The sequence below is a fragment of the Cheilinus undulatus genome, linkage group 11 (genome assembly GCF_018320785.1).
Source record: "Cheilinus undulatus linkage group 11, ASM1832078v1, whole genome shotgun sequence".
NCBI lineage: Eukaryota > Metazoa > Chordata > Actinopteri > Labriformes > Labridae > Cheilinus > Cheilinus undulatus.
The window spans coordinates 48037613-48061382 of record NC_054875.1 but is presented as its reverse complement, the minus strand read 5'-3'; the positions used below and the strand labels follow the sequence as shown (position 1 = coordinate 48061382).

At 39.3% G+C, this 23770-nt stretch overlaps 1 protein-coding gene across 5 annotated transcripts in view; it reads right to left on the bottom strand.

Moving 5' to 3' along the window:
- The window catches only part of sulf2b (sulfatase 2b), a 213639-nt gene that overhangs the window by 66712 nt on the left and 123157 nt on the right, over positions 1 to 23770 (bottom strand). The window contains exon 1 of one of the 5 annotated variants that reach the window (XM_041799374.1): positions 10632 to 10757. The exons of 3 other annotated variants lie outside the window; for them this stretch is intronic. The gene's annotated coding sequence lies outside the window, so the exon portion shown is untranslated. Of the gene's footprint in view, positions 1 to 10436; positions 10564 to 10631; positions 10758 to 23770 lie in introns of those variants that run through there. One more of the 5 variants, XM_041799373.1, reaches the window with a different exon arrangement.

Here is a 23770-nt window from a genome sequence, read left to right as displayed (position 1 = left end):
TAGCTTTTGGGAGTGATCCAGATCACCGTCTGGATCCAGGAAAGGATTCTTCTCTATCGGGACATAGGGTTAATGGCTGAGGTCTGCGCTCTATGAGTGCTGTTCTAGTTTATCCTGTTGGCAATTTTTGGCCCACTTTTTTCTCATTTATCCTTTTATTGCCACTTATTCCCACGTCACAATTTTTTGTTGAACATTTTATGCCTTCTTGAACCAATATTTTGCCACTTTTACCCTTTTTTCTTTTTTTTTTTTGCTTCTTTAAATCAATTTTTGCTATTCTGTAACCCCTTTCACCACTGTTTCCACCCATTTTTGCCTCTTTTAAACATTTTTTTGCCCCTTGATGCCCATTTTTGCAACTTTTAACCTCTTTTCGCATCTTTTCAGGCTGTCTTCACAAACTGAGTGGGCGTGCAAGAAGGAGACTAGTGAGAGAGGACACCAAGACACCTGTGACTACTCTGAAGGAGTTCCAAGCTTCAGCAGCTGAGATGGAGAGATTCTGCAGACAACAACTGTTGGCCGGGTTCTTCACCAGTCAGAGCTTTATGGGAGAGTGGCAAAGAGAAAGACACTGTTGAAGAAAACTCAGATTCAATCTGGACTAGAGTTCACCAAAAGGCATGTGGGAGACTCCATGGTCAAGAGGAACAAAGTTCTTTGGTCTGATGAGACCAAACACACCATCCCCACTGTGGAGCATGGTGGTGGCAGCATCATGCTATGGGGATGCTTCTCCTCAGAAAGAGTTTACAAGGAGAATGTTCTGGACAGGTGTGGCAGCATCCTCAATAATCTTTTAAGTTGATAAGTTGAACACCTTTACAGACATAAAGACCATCATAAATATGCCATCACAGCCTCTAAAGCCAGACATTTCTGACTTTTAAACCCTCCTTGTCCTGAAAAGCTTGGCCTACAGGAGCCTGAGCTCTGACTCCACCTGTTTTGAAGGTTTTTCTGCTCCAGTTGGAGGTGAAAGCTTTTTTATTACTGGAGGTGAAGCAGCAGAAAATAAAAAGCAGTTGTTTTGAATCCTGATATGTTCTTTTATTTGATATTCATGGAGTTCAGCCTGGAAATAAAGCTGCTGCTGCTGCTCACTTTGTTTTATTTGATATTCAGAGCAGTGAAATATTATCTGCTCGGCTCGGCCTGAGGAGGCTGCAGAACAGCCGTAAATATACCCAAGGAACACAGAGAGCAACTCAATATATATAAATCCTTTAAAACAGCCTCCCTAACCCTGGGATGAAGTATGAAAAAGCTCTGGATGAGTCATTACAGAGTGGAACGATTCAGTCTTTATCTTTTAGAGACTAAAGTTTACACGCTTGTCAGCCCTACAGACATTCATTAAACAGAAACACCAAAACCTATATACAGTCACGACCACTTTATTAGGTACACCTGTTCAGCTGCTCATTAAAAACAACATCCAATCAACCAATCACATGGCAGAAACCATTAAGGCATGAGGACATGGGCTGAAGCCAGATCGTCCCTCTATAGAAGCAGTACACACTGATTTATAGACTTATGTGTGAATCCCAAATATACACCAGTGTCTTACTGATGTTTGACAGAACAGTCTCTCTCCTATTCTGTTTCCCACAATGCAAAGTGCCAACCAGTCAGAGGTCAAAATAGCCGACAGCATTAGCATTAGTACCACTTGCATTAGCTTTGTTCCATCACATTTATTAACTTACATTCAGAGATTCAACTCTGAGAAACTCTCATATCTTTCTGCATCGACCTCTACTCTTTCTCCGCTACTTTTCTTTCTGCACCTCCCTCCTCCCACCCTCTTCTCTACCTTTTTCTGCATCTCCCTTTTCTCTCCTTTTCTGCGTCCCTCTTCTTTCTGCATAACCCTCTACTCTCTGTCTTTATCTACCCCTGCTCTTTTTCTTTTCTACAACTTCCTCTTCTCTTCTTCCAGCATCTTCCTGATGAAAGGAAGTTCTTCCTTTCCATTGTAACTCTGCTAAGGGTTTTTTTTTTTAGAGCTGAGCTCATGGTGGATTAATCCTGGATCTTTATGTAAAATATTCCAGAGGCTGGTCTGAAAAGTGTCTGCATAACTTTGGTTATGAATCTGTGCTTTATAAAAACAGATATATTCATTGATTTATCGGTTGGTTGACTGGTTGGTCAGTTGGTTGATTGGTCGGTTAAATGGTTCATAGTTGGTTGACTGGTTGGCTGATTGGTTGGTCAGTTGGTTGGTTGATTGGTTGGTTAAATGGTTGGTTGGTTGAAGGACTGGTTTGTTGGTTGGCTGGTTGGTTGATTGGTTGGTTGGTTGGTTGGTTTATTTGTTGATTGGTTGATTTGTTGGTTGGTTGGTTTATTTGTTGGTTGGCTGTTTGGTGTGTGTGTTGTTTGATTGGTTGTTTGGTTGGTTGTTTGGTGTGTGTTGATTGATTGGTTGATTGGTGTGTGTGTTGTTTGATTGGTTGTTTGGTTGGTTGTTTGGTGTGTGTATTGACTGATTGGTTGGTTGATTTGTTGGTTGGTTGTTTGGTGTGTGTTGTTTGATTGGTTGTTTGGTTGGTTGTTTGGTGTGTGTGTTGATTGATTGGTTGTTTGATTGGTTGTTTGGTGTGTGTGTTGATTGATTGGTTGTTTGATTGGTTGTTTGGTGTGTGTTGATTGATTGGTTGTTTGGTTGGTTGTTTGGTGTGTGTGTTGAATGATTGGTTGTTTGATTGGTTGTTTGGTGTGTGTTGATTGATTGGTTGTTTGGTTGGTTGTTTGGTGTGTGTTGATTGATTGGTTGTTTGGTTGGTTGTTTGGTGTGTGTTGATTGATTGGTTGGTTGATGGTTGGTTGAGCTGATTTCGGCCTAACATACTGCTAAATAAAGATCCACCTGCCTACAGACTACAGTCAGACCCAGTCTGCAGTAGGACTCTTTCCTGTACTGGTCTTTCAGACTGGTGGATCGTGGCCCCAGTACCACTAATAATAAATGGTACAAAACACTTTTTCTACCCTCTGACCTTCTGGCCTCGTCTCTTGTTGGCAGTTTGTGAACATAAATAAAAGCTTCAGTAAACTCCATAAACTATCACAAGAACATGAAGAAATCTTCAAAAACCATAACGTGTGTATATTATCCCAGTATATCTGAGGACGGCGCAAGCAGAGTGGTTCAGTAATCCTGCTGTGACCTGAACATAAATGAGATTATTCTGAACAAAGTCTAAAACTCCTGCCCCAAATATTTTTACTGTACCATACTGAGGCCAACGTCTGATAAAATACTGACCCTACATCTGCATGTGCTCCTGTTACGACAGGACACAGAATAAAAACACCACTAATAATGGATTAGAGCAGAGATACCTGAGGAATGATCAGAGGTGCTAGTGCAGGTTAAAGTGAAAGTTTGCTCCATGGTGTTTTCTGTTGGTGAGAGTTGCTGCAGCGTGTGTTTTATTAAACACTAGAAAGAAAAACTGAAATGACATTCTGGTGGTTTTATGACTCCCAGACCCTGAGCGTGCAGCAGCAGGTCAAGAAGAAGGGCTGGGTGTTTCTGTGTTATCTGACTGGTAGAAATTTTATTGGGTCTGGAACCATTTAGTGCTAAATAGATTTAGTTTAACTTGGCGGGGAAGGCTCTGCTCTAAAGACGCTCCTGGGTTAGTCCGACAGCTTTGACGTTCAGGGAGTGCAGCTCTAGAAATGCACTTATGGATAGATTTGTTTTATTTATTTAGATTTATTTTACCGGGAAAACCTCATTAAGATCAAGACTCTTATTTTCAAGAGTGTCCTGGACAGTCAGACAGCAGCGCTGTTAACAAAGACACAGAACACAAACAGAGCAGTCACAATCACAGGACAACTCAGAGACACAGAGCACAAAGTCAAAACATCTACATCCCGACACATCTTCCTCTAAAGCCTTCAATCTACCTGGAAAAAGATTAAAATTACCAGATCCTCAAGATATAATGAGTCCTGCAGCAGATCCTCTTGCAAGAGCAGCATACCTCTAACTCCTCTTACTCATTTACAGATGGACTTCAGGGGCAGAGAGCGACAGAGAAGACTGGAGCTTCTAGCACTTTGAACCTGAATGAAATCAAACAGGTTCGATGGAAACAGATTTAATATAGCCTTATAAATGAGGGTCAGCCCTACAAGTGGTCAGTGAAGGAGAACTGACTCGATCATACAGAGTACAGTGACGAGTGAAATCTGATGATGAATGAATGAAATCTTTAGATTTGTTATAAACCTCAGTGCCCAAAAGTAAACTGTATCTAAAGGTTGTATTGAGAGGATTCATGTATGTACAGAACATCACTGTAACCAACAAGAGGCACAAAAGTGGCGGGAACAAGCCTTTTCCTTGCATCAAAAGAAAGGATGGAATGTTTTATGACTTAATCATCAGAAAGAATGGATGGCATCATCTTCAAAGGCAAGGATGGAATGTTTAATATGCTTTAAAGGATGACATATACAAAAACAAGGTTGGAATCTTTTATAGGCTTTAAGAGATGATGTCATCTTCAAAGACACGAATGGGCTATATTATAAGCTAAAAAGGATGATATCTTCAAAGGCAAGTGTGGAATGTTTAATCAGCTTTAAAGGATGACATCTTATTCAAATACAAGGTTGGAAGGTTTTATAGGCCTTAAGAGATGATGTCATCTTCAAAGGCAAGGATGGAATGTTTAATCAGCTTTAAAAAATGACATCATATACAAATACAAGGTTGGAATCTTTAATAGGGTTTAAGAGATGACATCATATTCAAAGACACAATGGGCTATATTATAAGCTTTAAAGGATGATATCTTCAAAGGCAAGGATTGAGGATTGAATGTTTTGTAAGCTTTAAAGGGTGACATGTTTTTCAAAGACAAGGTTGGAAGGTTTTATAGGCTTTTAGGGATGGTGTCATCTTCAAATGCAAGAAAGGAATGTTTTACTAGCTTAAATGAATGACCTAATCATCAAAGGAAAGGATGGATGTCATCTTCAAAGGCAAGGATGGAATGTTTAATAGTCTTTAAAGGGTGACATCATCTTCAAAGGCAAGGATGGAATGTTTCAATAGTCTAAATGGATGACCTAATCATCAAAGGAAAGTATGGATGGCATCATCTTCAATGGCAAGGATGGAATGTTTTAGAGGATTTAAAACATTCAAAGCTGCTTGGACAGATCTTTGAATCAACACCGCCGTCACAGGAGCCAGAGATCTGCTCATGGTTAAAGGTTCTAGGTAACACATTTGGTTTATTTTTATTATTAGAGAGCCTATAAATACCTAATATCTGCACAATACAAGAAGTTCTAATTATTTCCTAACTGGTTGTGAACCTGATCTCCATTATAAGAGTTAAAAATGTGATTAAAGGGCCAAACCCAGCAGAGCGTGGACTGGCAGCTTCACATCACGCCGTCACATATGGCGGACATCCACCCATGATTCTGTTGTGTGTCTGTAAATGTGCAGTCATGCTCTCCTGAACGGTGAACGGGACGCCCCCCTGCAGCCCCCCCGGGGAGGATAAATCCTGTCGTGTGTCCTCCTAACGTGTCCTCTCTGCGTCTCCTTATTATTCATGAACAGATGGGCGGACTCGGCACAGACGCCGCCGACCGCCGAGTGACTGGATGCGAAACGCGGTGAATGTCAATAAAAAGAGAAATGGCGTTAATGTGGGGCGGCTGTTCCATATTCATCAGCCAGCCTTAGCATGCAAACACTGCAGCAGGACATTAAACGTCTCACGGAGCCAAGGGGAGGGGTCAGAGGTCAGCAGTGTGCTTCCTCACACGACCCGGAACAGCTCAATAAACCGGATCAGCTGATTACTCCTGACTTCGGAGCCAGCTGTGGTCAGGACGTACAGTAAATCACATGTGATCAATACATTTTTCTCTCTTTGATCGATGTGTCAGCTGATATTTCCTGGCTGTTATCAATAAACATGTCAGCACATATTTACAGACACGAGCAGACATGATACGTGAACTCGGAGCAGTAAATCAGCAGATATAACACGCCTTTCTGCCTGTGAATATTCATGTTTTTATTCTTCCTGCATTGTCATTAATATCTGCTCAGATTTCTCTCTAGGTTTACGGTTTAACTGCAAACACCAGGCTATAACGGAAAATTCAGCAAACTTTGAGAGCAGAAAGTCCTGATAAGTCAATATCATTTGTTTTAAAACCATATAACCTTTATTTCTATACTAAAGCTTTACAAATTAATCCAACTATTTCATGATTAGTGTATGTTTGGACAAATTCCTGCTTGTCTCAAGACAAACATATGGAGACAGTCAGCCATGCTCACACACACCTATGGGCAATGAGGAGTCATCAGTTAGCCTAGGGAGGAAGCCAGGGTACCAGAAAGGCCCCATAAGATCAGCATTCAGACCAGGGAACCTCTGTGAGGAAAGGAGACAAAGCTCCTCCACCCCAGCCTCCTCCTTTATAGCATAAAGCTTCACCTCCTCCACCCCAGCCTCCTCCTTTATAGCATAAAGCTTCACCTCCTCCACCCCAGCCTCCTCCTTTATAGTATAAATCTTCACCTCCTCCACCCCAGCCTCCTCCTTTATAGTATAAATCTTCACCTCCTCCACCCCAGCCTCCTCCTTTATAGCATAAAGCTTGTTGCACCCTCAGATTCAGAGTCACTCTTCTAAGCTTTCATTGTGACTCGTTGCTCTTGTTTTTAAAAAGACACGTGCTCCATTTTCAATTAAATTGCTGCTTTCCTACAGCTACATCCGAGCTAATAGTTTCCGCAGCAGCAGCCATTGGATACACCAGTAAACCTCACTGTAACAATTACAAACACACACTGAAGCAGACCAGCAGAAACATCTCTTCCATCATGACGCTTTCAGAGTTGCTCTCAGCCCTTGTTTTTCTGGTCAGTTCCTTTCTGTGTGGAGTTTGCAGTTCTCCCCATGCATGCCTGAGTTCTCACTGGGTACTCCAGCTTCCTCCCACCACCAAAGACATGCTCATTAGGTTAATTGGTGACTCTAAATTGCCCGTAGGTGTGTGAGTGTGCCTGGGTGTCTGTCTCTACATGTCAGCAATGCGAATGACTAGTGACCAGTCCAGGGTGTACCACAGTCTCTAGCCCAATGACACCTGGGAGAGGCTCCAGGCCCCCATGACCCCAAATGGGATAAGTGATTTAAAAAAGAATGGCTGGAGTTTACACATCAAATTTAAACAAACTACCTGAATTGAAAAGTAAGGACAAGCCTAGCATAACTCTAGCATAGCTCAAGCAAAACTCTAGCTTAACTAACATAGATCTAGCATAGCACTAGCATAACTCTAGCATAGCTCTAGCATGGCTCTAGTATAACTAGAATAGCGCTAGCATAACTAGCATAACTAACATAACACTAGCATTGCTCTAGGAAAGCTCTAGCATAACTAGAATAGCTCTTGCATAGCTCTAGCATAACTAACATAGTTCTAACATAACTAGCATGGCTAACATAGCTCTAGCTTAGCTCTAGCATAACTAACATAGCTCTAGCATAGCTCTAGCATAACTAGAATAGCTCTAGCAAAGCTCTAGCATAACTAGCATAGCTCTAGCATAACTAGCATAGCTCTAGCATAACTAACATAGCTCTAGCATTGCTTTAGCAGAGCTCTACCATAACTAGCATTGCTCTAGCATTTCTCTAGCATAGCTCTAGCATAGCTCTAACATAGTTAGCAAAGCTCTAGAACAGCTTTAGCATAGCTCTAGCATAACTAAAATAGCTATATTGCAGCTCTAGCATAACTGACATAGATCTAGCATAGCTCTAGCATAACTAGCATAGCTCTAGCATAACTAGCATAGTTCTAGCATTGCTCTAGAAAACTAGCATAGTTCTTGCATAGCTCTAGCATAACTAGAAAAGATCTAGTATAGCTCTAGCATAACTGACATAGATCTAGCATAGCTCTAGCATAACTAGCATAGCTCTAGCATTACTAGCATAGCACTAGCATAACTAGCATAGCTCTAGCATTGCTCTAGCAGAGCTCTAGCATAACTAGCATGGCTCTATCATAGCTCTAACATAGCTTTAGCATTGCTCTAGCATAACTCTAGCACAGCTCTAGGTTACTACAGCATAGCTTAAGCATTGCTCTAGCATAGCTCTAGCATTGCTAGCAAAGCTCTAGAACAGCTTTAGCATAGCTCTAGCATAACTAAAATAGCTCTAGCATAACTAGCATAGCTCTAGCATAACTAGCATAGCTCTAGCATAACTAGCATAGCTCTAGCATAACTAGCATAGCTCTAGCATAACTAGCATAGCTCTAGCATAGCTCTAGCATAACTAGCACAGCTCTGGCATAGTCCTAGCATAACTAGAATAGATCTAGCATAGCTCCAGCATAACTGACATAGATGTAGAATAGCTCTAGCATAACTAGCATAGCTCTAGCATAGCTCTAGCATAACTAGCATAGCTCTAGCATAACTAGCATAGCTCTAGCATAACTAGCATAGCTCTAGCATAGCTCTAGCATAACTAGCATAGCTCTAGCATAGCTCTAGCATAACTAGCATAGCTCTAGCATAACTAGCATAGCTCTAGCATAGCTCTAGCATAACTAGCATAGCTCTAGCATAACTAGCATAGCTCTAGCATAGCTCTAGCATCGTGAAATAAAGTAACTTGGTCTCCAGTTAGACTCCTGGTCACAAGCTGCACCTACAACAATCAAAGCTGTGATGATGATCTACAACAGAGCAACTAAAGTCCTAGATAGGAGGCCGATAAAGTCACTTCACTGCCATAATCTTAATAAACTGAATATTTTAAGTTTTGATAATGTTATGGAATTTGCCAATCTAAAACTGATTCATAAATGTTTAAATAATCAGACCCCTCAGGTGCTCGGTGACCTCGCCATTCCCCTCAGAGCTCTGAAACACAGGAAGTGTCTCATGGAGACTCTAATGTGCCTTTTCATAAATCCTCACAGGGACAAACAGCCTTTTCCATCCAGAGGGTGAAAATGTGGAATGCTTTACCAGCAGAGCTCAAACTGGATCCAGACTGGGATCATTTTAAACTCAGACTGAAACAGTTTCTATAGAAGATGATCATTCACTTCCTCTCTAACTTTGTGCTATTGTGGGATTATGTTTCCTGTATTTTGTCTTTGTAATGTTGTGATCGTGTGTGTGTACTTGGGAATTTTATGCATTTTAAAAGCCCAGCTAGGGACGGGCATTGCTAATTAGCTCTGGCTACAAAAGCTGTAGAGTGAGGCGACGGCTTACTTGCCTGTCCCTATAAAAATAAACATTAAATAAATAGAAATAAACAAATCTAAAATAAATAAAAATTAAAATGATAAAATGAATAGAATGAATGAATTAAATAAATAAATAAAAATACATAAAGATAAAGAGGGATAAATTAATTTATTAATTAATAAACACATAAATAAATTAATTAAATAATTAATAAACATATAAATAAATAAATAAAGGTAAATAAAGATAAAATAAACCGAAATTAAAAAAGAAAATAAATAAAAAAACACATAAATAAATAAGTAATAAAATAAATATAAAATAAATAAAAATAAATAAATAAATGGAATTTAAAAAAAACACAGCAACACCAAAACCGATGACAACTGAACAAAATAAATTTTTTTTTTTTTTTTAGAAAATAAGACCTAACTAAAGTAGCACACTTGCAGGAAAAAGTAAGCACCCAACCAACCCTGTTAAAATCTACACAGTATTATAAAAATAGGATGTATGTTGTTTAAATTTAAATACATTATTATTATGCTTTTGCTTTGTTGTCAAATGTATAAAAATCAACACTGCACACTGACACTTGCATGCAGGTTTTATCAAGCTCATTCAGTCTGTGTGCATGCTCTTCATTATAGAGTAGTCATATATACAACTATAAACCATATAATTATATATTAACATTTTTATTGCATGTCACACTGGGGTGTGTTTCGTTCATTCTATAGTATTTAAACTTTATTTAGGCGGAAGCTTCAAACATCTCTGCCACCTCTGGGGCTTTGTTCTCTCTTTTTTTTACCTGTGTTTTATTATAAATGTGCAAAACTGAAACTAAACGAGTATTATGACAGATTTATCCTTCAGAAAATGAACGCAACTGAACCAAAGAGTCAGAGACAGGATGTAAAGGAGCACTGAAACTAGACATGAATACTGGGGTTAAAAAAACGCCCTGTTCCTCCTGGTTGCTCTGTCTTTACTTTAATTTGGTCCTGGCTCTGTGTAAACTCCTGTTTGAGTCATTTTTTCTTTTTAGTCTGCTGTGAGGAGAAATCACACGAAACAAATCTCAACAACCTTTAAACCAACTCTAAAACCTCCCCTCTGACCTCCGTGATAAAGCAGAGACACTTACTGTAGCCAAGCTGGCGTCCTCTCAGACAAACAGACAATAAAACGAGATAAAGTCGATGAAGAGCAGAGATACGCGAGTAAAGTCAGAGAACAACCCGTACAGACGACCACTTCCCTCTTTCTCTTCCTCTTTGCTTTTACTTCCTCTTTGTTTCTTTCCTTCTCTAGCCCTTCCTCCCTCCCCCCGCCGTCCTACCTCGCTCTCATGCCCTCGCTGCCTTGCTCGTAGGCTCTGCCCCGAACCGTCACCCTCCCGCTCAGCTCCCGTTGGATGCTGCAGACATGCTTATAATCCGTGTGGCAGCGGCTCCTCTCCTCTCGATGTCTGAACGCTCTGACTGGTGGAGGAACGGCTCAGCTGCTGCTGCTCGCTCTACTCCCTCCCTCTCTCTCTCTCTCTCTCTCTCTCTCTGTGGATGTTATCTTCCCTCCCTCTCTGCTGCCTCCTCTCCATCACGCTCTCACCTTTCCTCTCCCCGACTCCAAATCTCAGCATCACCCTCTCTTCTTCTTCGGTTTCCACTAAAATAGAGACAAAACTGAGACCACCAAAACAGAACCACAATCTGCAAGGGAGAAATCCCTGGGCAATTACTACAGCCACAGTTCCAAAAAAGCTGGGACGGGGCCATGTTTACAATTGTGTAGCATACCCGTTCTTATCTGACTCATCTCCTGTGAAGCCATGCTGTTGTGATGGATGTGGTATGTGGTTTAGCATGGTCTTGCTGAAATAGTCAAGACCTTCCCTGACAGAGACGTTGTCTGGATGGGAGCATATGTGTCTCTAAAAGCTCTCTCTACTTTCCAGCATCGATAGTTCCTTTCCAGATGTTAGAGCTGCCCACGCCATAGGCACTAATGCAACCCCATACCATCAGAGATGCAGGCTTTAGAGCTGAGCCAGGAGAACAAGCTGGATGCTCCCTCTCCTCTTTAGTCCACAGGACATCTGTGGTTTCCAAAGAGAATATCAGATTATGTTTCATGTGACCACAGAACAGTTTTCCATGTTTCCCCAGTCCATGTTAAATGGGCACAGTGGCACTTACTTTTCCAGCCTTTTGTTGCCCCATCCCTACTTTTTTGAGATACATTGCTGCCATCAAATTCACAATGAGCTACAGTCATGGATGAAAGTATTGGCACCCCTGGATTTTTTCCAGAAAATAAACCATTTCTCCCAGAAATTGTTGCAATTACAAATGTTTTTGGTATACACATGTTTATTTCCTTTATGTGCATTGGAACAACACAAAATTTTTGAAGAAAAAAGACAAAATTGACATAATTTTACACAAAACTCAAAAAAATTGGCCGGAGAACATTATTGGCACTCTTTTAAAACTGTGGGTAAATCATTTTATTTCCAGCATGTGATGCTCATTTAAACTCACCTGTGGCAGTAACAGGTGCTGGCAATCTAGAAATCACACCTGAAGCCAGTTAGAATGTCTAAAAGTTGACTCAACCTTTGTGTTGTGTGTCTGTGTGTGTCACACCAAGCATGGAGGAGAGAAAGAAGAGCCCAGAATTATCTGAGAACTTAAGAAAAACAATTGTAGAAAAATATGAACTATCTCAAGGTTACAAGACCATCTCCAGAGATCTAGAAATTCCTTTGTCCACTGTGTGTAATATAATCAAGAAGTTTATAACCCATGGAGCTGTGGCTAATCTCCCTGGATGTGGACGGAAGAGAAATACTGACCAAAGAATGCAACGCAGGATAGTTAGAATGGTGGATAAACATCCTCAGTCAACTTCCACACAAATTCAGGCTGTCCTGCAGACTCAGGGTGCAAAAGTGTCAGCTGGGACCATACGTGGTCATCCGAATGAGATGAAGCGCTATGGCAGGAGACCGAGGAGAACCCCACTGCTGACAAAGAGACATAAAAAAGCCAGACTGGAGTTTGCAGAAATGTCCCTGAGTAAGCCTCAATCCTTCTGGGAGAACATTTTGTGGACAGATGAGACTAAGGTAGAGCTTTTTGGAAAAGCACGTCATTCTACTGTTTACAGAAAACAGAATGAGGCCTACAAAGAAAAGAACACAGTACCTACAGTCAAACATGGTGGAGGTTCAAGGATGTTTTGGGGTTATTTTGCTGCCTCTGGCACTGGGTGCCTCGACTGTCTGCAAGGAACCATGAAATCTGAGACTATCAAAAAATTTTGGGCCGCAATGTAGGGCCTAGTGTCAGAAAGCTGGGTCAGAGGTCATGGGTGTTCCAGCAGGACAATGACCCCAAACATACCTCAAAAAGCACCAAGAAATGGTTGGAGACAAAGCTGGAGAGTTCTGAAGTGGCCAGCAATGAGTCCAGATCTAAATCCCCTTGAACACCTATGGAGAGATCTCAGAACTGCTGTTGAAGAAGGAACCCTTCAAATCTGAGAGACCTGGAGCAGTTTGGAAAAGAAGAGTGGTCCAAAATTCCAGTTGAGAGGTGTAAGAAGCTTGTTGATGTTATAGGAAGTGATTGGTTTCAGTTATTTTTCCAAGGGTGTGCAACCAAATATTAAGTTGAAGGGAAAGATGGAATGTTCTAAAAGCTTGAAAGGATGACATCATCTTTAAAGGCAAGGATAGAATGTTTCGTAAGCTTTAAAGGATGACACTATCTTCAAAGACAAGGATGGAATATTTCGTAAGCTTCAATATATGACATCATCTTCAAAGACAAGGATGGGATGTTTCGTAAGCTTGAAAGGATGACACCACCTTCAAAGACAAGGCTGGAATGTTCTAAAAGTTTGAAAGGATGACACCATCTTTAAAGACAAGGATGGAATACTTTGTAAGCTTCAAAGGATGCCACCATCTTCAAATGCAAGGATGGAATGTTCTACAAGCTTTGATGACATCAATTTTATAGGCAGAGCATGCAATGACTAATAAGCTTGGAAGGATGACATTAATTTTAGAGGCAATGATGGAATGTTTTACAAACTTTAAATGACATCTTTAAAGACAAGGATGGAATGTTCTTGATGGATGAAATCAACTTTAAAGACAGAGGATAGAATGTTTCATAAGTTTTAAAGAGTAACATAATCTTTAAAGGCAATGATGGAACGTTTCACAAACTTTAAAAGACAATTTTGTCCGGCCCATTTTTTGAGTTTTGTGTAAGATTATGTCAATTTTGTCTTTTTTCTCCAGATTTTTTGTGTTGTTCCAATGCGCATAATGGCAATAAACACGTGTATACCAAAAACATTTGTAATCGCAACAATTTCTGGAAGAAATTGTTTATTTTCTGGAAAAATTCCAGGGGTGCCAATACTTTTGTCCATGACTGTAATATGTTGTTTATGTTCTATTGTGAATGAAATATGGCGTACCAGCTTTTTTGGAATTGCAGTTGTGTGTTGCAGACAGACTTAACAGCTCCACTCACTGACAGGTACCCCGTACTCAGGCATGGTTACAATAACATCCAGACTCTAGTCCCCATGAATTGTTCCTCAGCCCGCCTCTCTAGTTGACATTTTTAGCTCCACTTCCTATGAAAACCATGAATGATGAGGACGCTGTTTTCCTTGCAAGCATGAACTGTGACTGACCCTAGGGGGCGCTAGGGGCTTTAATTAGCAGAATAATGAGACTCATCTTGCAGGGACTTATTACAGACTGACAGTGACGGATCACTCGGGCTTTTGTTCCCGTACTGATCGATCGATTTTTGCTCCCAGCTGTGATCATTAAAGGGCGGGGTTTGATTCTCTTCAGGTTTTTGATATAATGAGACCGCCGGCGTGCTCGGTAAAGGTTTAATCCGTGTTTTCTTTAAACACTCCCACAGTGTCGGTCTATGTCTGAATCATTTATCTGCAGCAGAGTGATGCCTCTCGCCGCTCTGACACTCTTCAGCTGCTTTATTGATGAGAGGATGTCAGCGGCTCCACGGGAGCGTCAAATGTGGAAGAACATCTCCACTTTCTGCCTGTTTCCTATCACACCATGAGTCCCAGGAGAACGCGGCGATTTCAGAGCTTCTCTCCATCAGGGTGAGGAGCAAGAATCTGAACGTCTTTAGTGAGAGTTTCTCACATGGAATTAACACATGCTAACTGTGGCGTCAGTGACGCCTCGCTCCTGCACTTAAACACAACACATGCTTTCAAACCAGTGATGATGGAATTTAACCGGTGACTAGCAATACTGGTTTACTGCCCACAAATAGTGGGTATCTGAAAACTAAAGATTTTATCTCCTACATTGCAGAAATAATCCAGTCCACACACTCAACCTTCTCCAAAACAGCATAAAAACACAAAAACACACTTTTATGAGCTGAGAAGAGTTTGTCATGTCGTTTTTAAAGTTCCTCACCAACACAACAGGCCTGGTCAAAACCCTGCCAACACTGGTGGGAGATTTGTGTCTCTGGGGTGTTGTATGAGAAAGAAATGACATCATCTTCAAAGACAAGGATGGAATGTTCTAGAAGCTTGAAAGAATGGTGTCACTTTTAAAGTCAAGGATGGAATGTTCTAAATATTGGGAAAGATGACATTACCTTTAAAGTCAAGGCTGGAATGTTCTAAATACTGAAAAAGATGTCATCACCTTTAAAGTCAAGGATGGAATGTTCTAAATACTGGAAAAGATGACATCACCTTTAAAGTCAAGGCTGGAATGTTCTAAATACTGGAAAAGATGACATCACCTTTAAAGGCAAATGTTGAATGTTCTAAATACTGGAAAAGATTACATCATCTTTAAAGTCAAGGCTGGAATGTTCTAAATACTGAAAAAGATGTCATCACCTTTAAAGTCAAGGATGGAATGTTCTAAATACTGGAAAAGATGACATCACCTTCAAAGTCAAGGATGGAATGTTCTAAATACTGGAAAAGATGACATCACCTTTAAAGTCAAGGCTGGAATGTTCTAAATACTGGAAAAGATTACATCATCTTTAAAGTCAAGGCTGGAATGTTCTAAATACTGGAAAAGATGACATCATCTTTAAAGTCAAGGCTGAAATGTTCTAAAAGCTTTAAAGGATGACATTACCTTTAAAGAAAAAGGTGGAATGTTCTAAAAGCTGGAAAGGATGACACCATCTTCAATGACAAGAATGGAATGTTCTAAAAGCTTGAAAGGATGACACCATCTTCCAAGGCAAGGATGGAATGTTCTCAAACCTTGAAAGGATGACACCATCTTCAAAGACAAATATGGAATATTTCATAAGCTATAAAGGATGACACCAGTTTCAAATATAAGGATTGAATGTTCTACAAGCTTTGATGACATCGATTTTATAGGCAGAGCATGCCGTGACTAATAAGCTTGGAAGGATGACATTACTTTTAAAGGCAATAATGGAATATTTCATAAACTTTAAATGACATCATCTTCAAAGACAAGGATGGAATGTTCTTGACGTTATGATAAAATCAACTTTAAAGACAGGATGGAATGTTTCATAAGTTTTAAAGAGTAACATAATCTTTAAAGGCAATGATGGAACATTTCATAAACTTTAATGGTATTATTTTGGAATTATTTTCAAAGGCAAGGAATGTTTTCAAAGCCTTAATGATATCACCTTTAAAGGCAGGGTTTGGAAGGATTTTTAAGCTTCAAAAGAAGATGTCATATTCAAAGGCAAGAATGAAATGTTCTAGTTTCTTTAACATCAATTTTATAGGCAGATGCAATGATTAACAAGCTTGAAAGGACTGCATCAGCGTCAAAAGAAAGGATGGAATATTTTAGAAGCTTTGATGAAATCAATTTTAAAGGAAGAGGATGGAATGTTGTCTAAGCTTTAGAGGATGACATTATTTTCAAAGGTAACGATGGAATGTTTCATATGGATTAAAATCATCTTTAAAGACAAGGATGGAATGTTCTTGATGCAATGATGAAATCAACTTCATAGGTGGAGAATGGAATGTTTTAGAAGTTTTAAATAGTTACATCATCTTTAAAGGGATGGATGGAATATTTCATAAGCTTTTAAGGATGACACCATCTTCAAAGACAAGGATGGAATGTTCTAGACGCTTTGATGACATCACCCTCAAAGGCAAGGATGAAATGATTTATGAGCTTGAAATGCTGACATTGTTTTCCAAGACAAGGATGGAATGTTTTTGAAGTTTTGAAGACATCTTTAAAGACAGAGGATGGAATGTTGGTAAAGCTGAGGGTGTTTGAGGGATTTTTCCCTCCATTGTTGCCAAATGGCAAGAACTCGCCAGTTCTACTCACTTTTCCAAAGGTAGCCAACAAAGGACAGTCAACACGAGAGAAATGTTGGTATAAATGTGTCCTAATAATGACAGAGAGGTGAAGTATGTTCATTTTTTAATCTCTGTTCTTATTGAAATGAGAATTTGAGCTATGCATAATTAGGGGTGTGGCTGACATGACTAAGCCTCTATGTGGATGAGGACTGAAGCTCTAAAGGAGAAATTACATCACAGATTTGATGTTTTGGGGTGGAATATCCCTTTAAGAGATCCACTGCCAATCTGCTTCATGCTCAGCGCTCCAACATGAATAGAACATGAAGACAGCAGCATCATCCAAACACAGGAACTCATTTACATCTCCACCTCTCTCTCTCTCTCCTTCATCCTGCTCGTCCAGATTTACACACTCCCGTTTCCTCGTTTACACCTCTGCTCATCTTTTTAATGCTCCCTCCATCCACACTCCTCCTGTCAGAGTCAGAGGTGCTCCGTACATCACTTTACATGTCATTTACACGCCACACATGCTTCATCCATAAATCTGCACAGTAAATCCAGACGCCTTTAGCAGAACCACGATAACAGTGAGCAGAAGCTTCCACAGATCAAATACAACACAAGAGGATAAAGGCAACTCCAGAGCAGGTAAAGATGGAGTTAGGTAGAGACTAAGAAGAAGAAGAGAAGAGGAAGGATAAGAAGAGGAATCAGGAGTGAAGACAAAGTTAAACTGAACAAAAACTGACATTTATAATGCAGCTTTACAGCAGGGGCTTCCCAAACTAAAGCCCAGGGGCCAGCTGTGGCCTATGGTTCACAGAAAACTAAAGACAAAATTAAATATATTTGAATTCAATCACAAAGAAGTAGTAGTAGTTAGTTTGGACACCAGGGGGTGCTGCTGTGTTAAATCTATAAACAAACATTTTGACAAGAAGAATTTGTGGATTTGTTGCTTTTTTATGACTAAACAGAGACAACAACATCAAGATAGAGGTTTGGCAAGTGCTGCAAAAATAATCTACATGCAATTATAACAGCAATGTCACTGTGCAATGATACATCTACACCATACCTGCACAATGGCTTTTTAGTTGACAATATTATTACTATTGCACTTTATAGAAACATTTTATTTTCAAATATGAAAACATGTAAGGTACAGATTTTTATGTTTAGCCTAGAAGTATTGCGCTAAAGAAAAGAAAAATTTAGCCATTCAATCAAATTAAAATGAAATAACTATAGAAATAAAACTTCATATTCAAATGTAGGCCTATCTCAATTAGTGGATAATAAACTAAATATATAACTCCATCATTTTTTAAATAAAGTTGGATAATCCTAACGATAAACAAATAGAAGCATTGGTTAGTCTATCTGACAGCCAACATTTTTATTATTTCATTATTTTTAAATGAGAAAGAAAAATAATTTCCTATAACCGTTAATAAAAAAAAGAAACATGGAAAAATGACCTTTGCCCTTTCAGGTACTTTGAAATTAAAACTGAGAAAATGAAAAACAAACTGTTTTTTGTTTTCCCTGTTTTTGTTTTTCCAAAAAGGAATAGTTAATAAAAAACGGTTTACTCTTTAATTGTAGTGTTTTAATGTTTGGATAAAAAAAGGAAGATCAAAGCATGAACACTGATGATGTAACATTATTTTTCCCCCTTTGTGTGGCCGGTGGCAGGTGTTGTGAGAAAGTGACATCATCAGTGTTCAGTTCTTTGATCTTCCTTTTTTTTAATCCAAATATTAAAAATAATTTTACATTCTCTGTTTCTATGTTTTGTTTTACAAAACAATAAATAAATGAAGAAAAAAGCTTTTTTAAATTGTTTTTATGTTCTTAAAGGAAGGTCAAAGCAATGATCACTGGTGATGTAACATTCTTTTTTCCCCATGTATGTAGCCTATAGTTTTGTGAAATAAAACGTTACATCATCGATTTTTTGATCCAAACATTCAAACAAATAATGAAAAAGTGTTTTCATTTTCTGTTTCTCTTTTGTTTTTTGTTTTTTTGAAAAAGAAGTTAATACATTAAAAAGAGTTTTTCATATATTATTTATGTTTAGAGAAAAAACTAAGAACAAAGAATAGAACACTAATAATGTAACATTCCTTTTTTCCTAATTGGTGTACCTTGGTGCAGGTGTTACGAAAAAGAATGTTACGTCATCAGGTTTCTGTTCTTCGATCTTTATTTTAATCCAAACATTAAAATGAATAAAATGAAAACTGTTTGTCACACTCCTCTGTTTTTGTTGATACATTAAATCGATAAATAAAAACATTTTTTATGTTCACATAAAAAAAATGAGATCACAGAATAGAACCCTGATGATGTAACATTCTGTTTTCATTTGTGTGGCTTTGTGTAGGTGATAAAAAAAGAATGTTACATCACCACTGTTTGGTTCTTTGATCTTTCTTTTTTTAATCAGAATATTAAAATGTTAAATTAAAAAAAAACAAAACATTGTTATTTATTCATTAAAAACAAACAAACAAACAAAAAGACAAATTTTTTTTTTTTTTTTTCATTTTCTGTTTTATATTCTTGATCTAATATAAAAATATTCAGGGAGCATTTCGACCCCTTTTTGCTTTCCTATCATTAAAGGTCACATATTTTACCTTTTTAAGACAAGTTAACATCGGTCTCAGAGGTCCCCGAAACATGCCTGTGAAGTTTGTTGCTGAAAAAACATTTCTGGAGTTTCACATGTCTAAAACCCCTCTGTTTCAGCCCTGCTCAGAACGAGCTGTTCCTGTGGCTTTAAATGTTAATGAGCTGTCTGACTCCGCCCTGACTCCGCCCCACTCAGGAAATGGATGTGACTCAATGGGTCCTCCTCTCAGGTGGCAGCTGAGAGGAGAATCAGGAGAGGAGGGCAGGACTTTCTTCCAAGCGGGGAGGGCCAACCGAACCTGGGGGGGGGGGGCTAACTCCCCACATGACATCATGAGGGGAAATCTGACAAACGACTCGTTTCAGCACACATTTTCTGTAAGTTGGGGAAAGGGGAGGGAGGGGTGTTTATTTTCTGATTCTTGGGGGCATTGTGGACAGGCCTGGGGTACATATTTTTGTTAGAAAAGCCTGAAAAAGTGATTTTTGCGTAACGTGACCTTTAACACATTAAATCTGAGAGACCCCATCAGCCTGATGTTTTTCTGTCTGCGGCGCTCAGAGAGAACGTTTGGACCCTGCTGACACAGACGATCATAAACGATCAAACACTGAAGTCGGTCTGAGATCAAACCAGAGAAGAAGAAGTGGAGACAAAAGAGATGAGGAAGGAGGAAGACGAGGAGAGGACGTGTTAGAAGAGGAGAGGAAACGTGCAGAGAGCCTCCGTAAAGAGCAGCGCTGCAGAAATAAAGAGGAAGAGGGAGAGAGATGAGCTATCTGACTAATGAACTCGTCTTATCTGAATGACGAGCTCAGACACCGACGGAGGAGTGACACGGAGATTTATCGACCGGCTTTTGTCCTCAGATAGGAGAGCGCGGTGATGAAATACAACGTTAATGAAACAAAGGAGCAAACATCACGGCTCTGCTGCTGGAGAAACACGGCAGCAATGTGAGAATAACAGGACGGAGTGATTGGCTGCCGGCTGGAAGAATGACTCATTAAATCATTTCCATAACTTCATTTTCACACTGAATATTTTAGCATCCAGAGAAAAGTTCAAGATACAAACACCGTTAAAACGTCCTTTCTGAGCAGAGACGTCAGGGTCTCTGAGTCTGTCTGAGCAGAAAAATCGAGGAAAAGGAGCAAAAACTCCAAAAAAGCTGGGGCGCTATGTCAATAAATATCAGAATGCAATGATGTTCAAATCTCATAAACCAAAATTTTAATCACGATAGAACATAAACAACATATCAGATGTTGTTTATGTTCTATTGTGATTAACATTTATTTAACATAAACTCACCAGCTGTTGTTAATCAGTGTTGATGAATCCTTCATGTTCTGAATGACCCAGCTCATGCACAAAGATATGTGCATCCAGAAAACGCCTCCATTAACCTCCTAAGACCATGCATGCACATATGAGGACGTTACATTCTGGCTTGCCAACAACAAAATTTCCACTTTTAGAATACTGGAGGAAATTGTCTGGACTGTCCACTCAAGTTTAAGAAATTTTCTTGAAATACTGGGAGAATTTGCTATGGAAATAGGAACTTTCATAGATATTTTTAGGAATATATCTTGAAAATTTTCAAGAATGTTGATGGAAAATTTGTGGTATTTTTTTGCATTTTTGAGAGCCTCACTGGAAGTGTGTGTGCAGTGAAGTTGAGTGAGTATTTGCATTTAAAAAATTGATTTTTTTCTATCTTTGGGGGATTGTTTTTGAACATTTAAGTCCTTTTTGTGTTAACTTTGGAAATGCATTTGTATTTTTGGGAAAAATTTGCATCTTAATTTTTAGGTATGAAAAGAAAAATCATTTTTCATGGAATCATGGGGAATATGTTTGTTCATTTTGGAAAATTTGCATTGACTTTTTGGGGATTTTTAAATTATTAATATTTCAAGTTACATTTTTGAAGCCTTATCTTTTTAAATTAAAATTCAAGCGTTATGATAAAGTTTCACTGAAACATTTGAGGAATATTTGAAGAAAGTTTCGGGTGTCTTTTACGGGAAACTTTCAAAATAAGTTTATAAATTGTGAAGACATTTTAAGGTAGTTTCTTTGAAATTGAAGGGAATTTGTAATGATATTGGTCCAAATTATCCAAATAAGTGGGAGAAACTAAAAATGCATTCCAAGCAAAAGTTCAGGTCTCAGGAGGTTAAGACCAACGGTGTTATCTGTGTTTGTGTGTGTGCGCTAAAACAGTCACAGAACGCTCATTCAGGTGTGTTAGAGGGGACACCATGATCCACATCTGCATGATCAGTAATAGATCTGGATCTAGGTGACTCACCAGGCTGGATCATTAAACACCAGTCCCTCTGGAGTCTGCTGCATGGTCACCCAAATCCAGAATCCTTTCTCTCCCCTCAGGCCGTCAGTCTGCAGCTGGACCTGCAGCTAATCAGCACGTTTCTCTCCACTCTAACTATCTGAGCTCTGACGTTAGCAGCTCTGCTCTGATTTTTATTTAAATGTGGATTTTTGGCATCCTGAGACAGAAAAATGAGAGAGCAGATTAAAACCTGACTGTGTGTGAATGCATACGGCCAAGGTGTGTCGGCAGGCTGCCAGCAGGTAATTACTAGCTCCATTAGAAAGCTGTGATCATGTTAAACACTCACCTCTGACACGGCACAACTAAGAGGCGTCATTTAGTCATTACAGTGAATTACAGCGGCTCATAGAAAAGCTCCAATATGGGCTTTAACCCTTCAGCCTGACCTGGTAGTATGTTATATTTACAAGACGACCAGCGGGGCTGGAATCTACAGCACTGTTCATTGTTTGCCCCTCTTTGGTAACAACATTATATTATTAGAATATTTAAAGATAAAACCTTTTAACCCATCCTCTATTATTCATGAGCACTGCCCTGGACTTCCAGACAAAAATGGCAAAAAGACATGACATAAAAAGTTAAATTAAAATATGTTTGGGTTAATTTTTTTCACCAACTCCTATCTGGTCCAAAACTAAAAAAATATTTGAATTTTTAGGGATTTTAACCCTTCAAATGCCAGTTTGACTACAAGAAGTCACGGCTGTTTTTTCATGTAAAAATCACAGAATTTGTTTTAGTTTCTGAAAAAAAAAAAAAATAATAATAATAATCACGCACAGACCTGGTTATGTCAAAGATTAGCAACAATTAATTTTCTCTTTTATACATGACAGGGGGCAGGGGTATTTTTTTAAATGATAACCTTGGATGTGTCATAGATTAGCAACAAAACTGAATTTGATGCATGATAAGTTTTTTTTATGGTGTCTGATTTAAAACTTTATTCCCTGATAAGCCCTTTGAGGACAAAAATGTCCCATTTACTCCCATTAAAAGCGCATTTTTAATTTCTCTGCTATAGTAAAATAAACACATGAATTCTTTAATATCTGTGATGCATTTTTAAGAAAAACAGTCAAATTCATCACATTTAGTGTGCACACCTAGATGGCGCTATTTTCCCTATTATCAGCCTATTCATATAATGCAGGTTATTTCTTAGTGGTAAACAGCTTTAAATACATTTTAGTAATGCTTTTTTTTTTAATTTAAGAAATAGCATCAGATTTATGCAATGATTGACGTTTTTTAACATTTTGCAACGATTTGTAAATTGCAATGAACGTTCAAAGTCGATGGCTAAGACAGAAGACCACAGAAAATGATTTAAAAATCTCTCTAATGGGAGTCTGCAGAAGCGTGAGACTTAAAGATTTAGTCATTTTTAAGCCCTCTCCCCTCATAGATGTGGAATTCATCCACTAAACAGAAACACTGGTTAATGTGTGATGAATACACCTGATAGTGTCCAGGTTTATGGAAAAGACTCTTCAGTTCAGGGTAAGAGGACGTCCCAGCATGGTTGGATATGTTTGGGGTCTTTCTCTTGTTGACAGGGTGAGGAGCTGCTTCTTCACATCCAAACGAGCCACTCGAGGTGGTTCAGGATCCTGTTGAGGTCTTCCAAACAAGTCCGACTGGGAAAAAAACCTCAGGGCAGACCCAGATCTCGCTGGAGAGATTTCATCTGGTCTGGGAACGCTACAGGGTCCCCCAGGAAGAACTGGAAAACGTTGAAGGGGAAAGGGATGCCTGTTCAATCTGCTGTCACTGTGACCCATCATTTGAAAAGCGGAATACGAGGCATCCAACCATCCATCTATCCATCTTCTTCAGCTTATCCAGGGCTGAGTCATGGAGGCAGCAAGGTAAGCAAGATGTCCCTCTACCCAGAAACACTTTCCAGCTATTTCTGGGGGTTCTGAGGCGTTCCCAGGCCGGATAAGATATATAATCCTTCCAAAGAGTCCTTAATCTACCCCGAGGTCTTCTTCCAGTTGGTGCACCTGGAAGACCTCCACAGGGAGGCAAACAAGAGCCCTCTTTAAGGTGAAGAAGCAGCAGTAAGGTTGAGCTCAGACACCCTGAGGAATCTCATATCAAC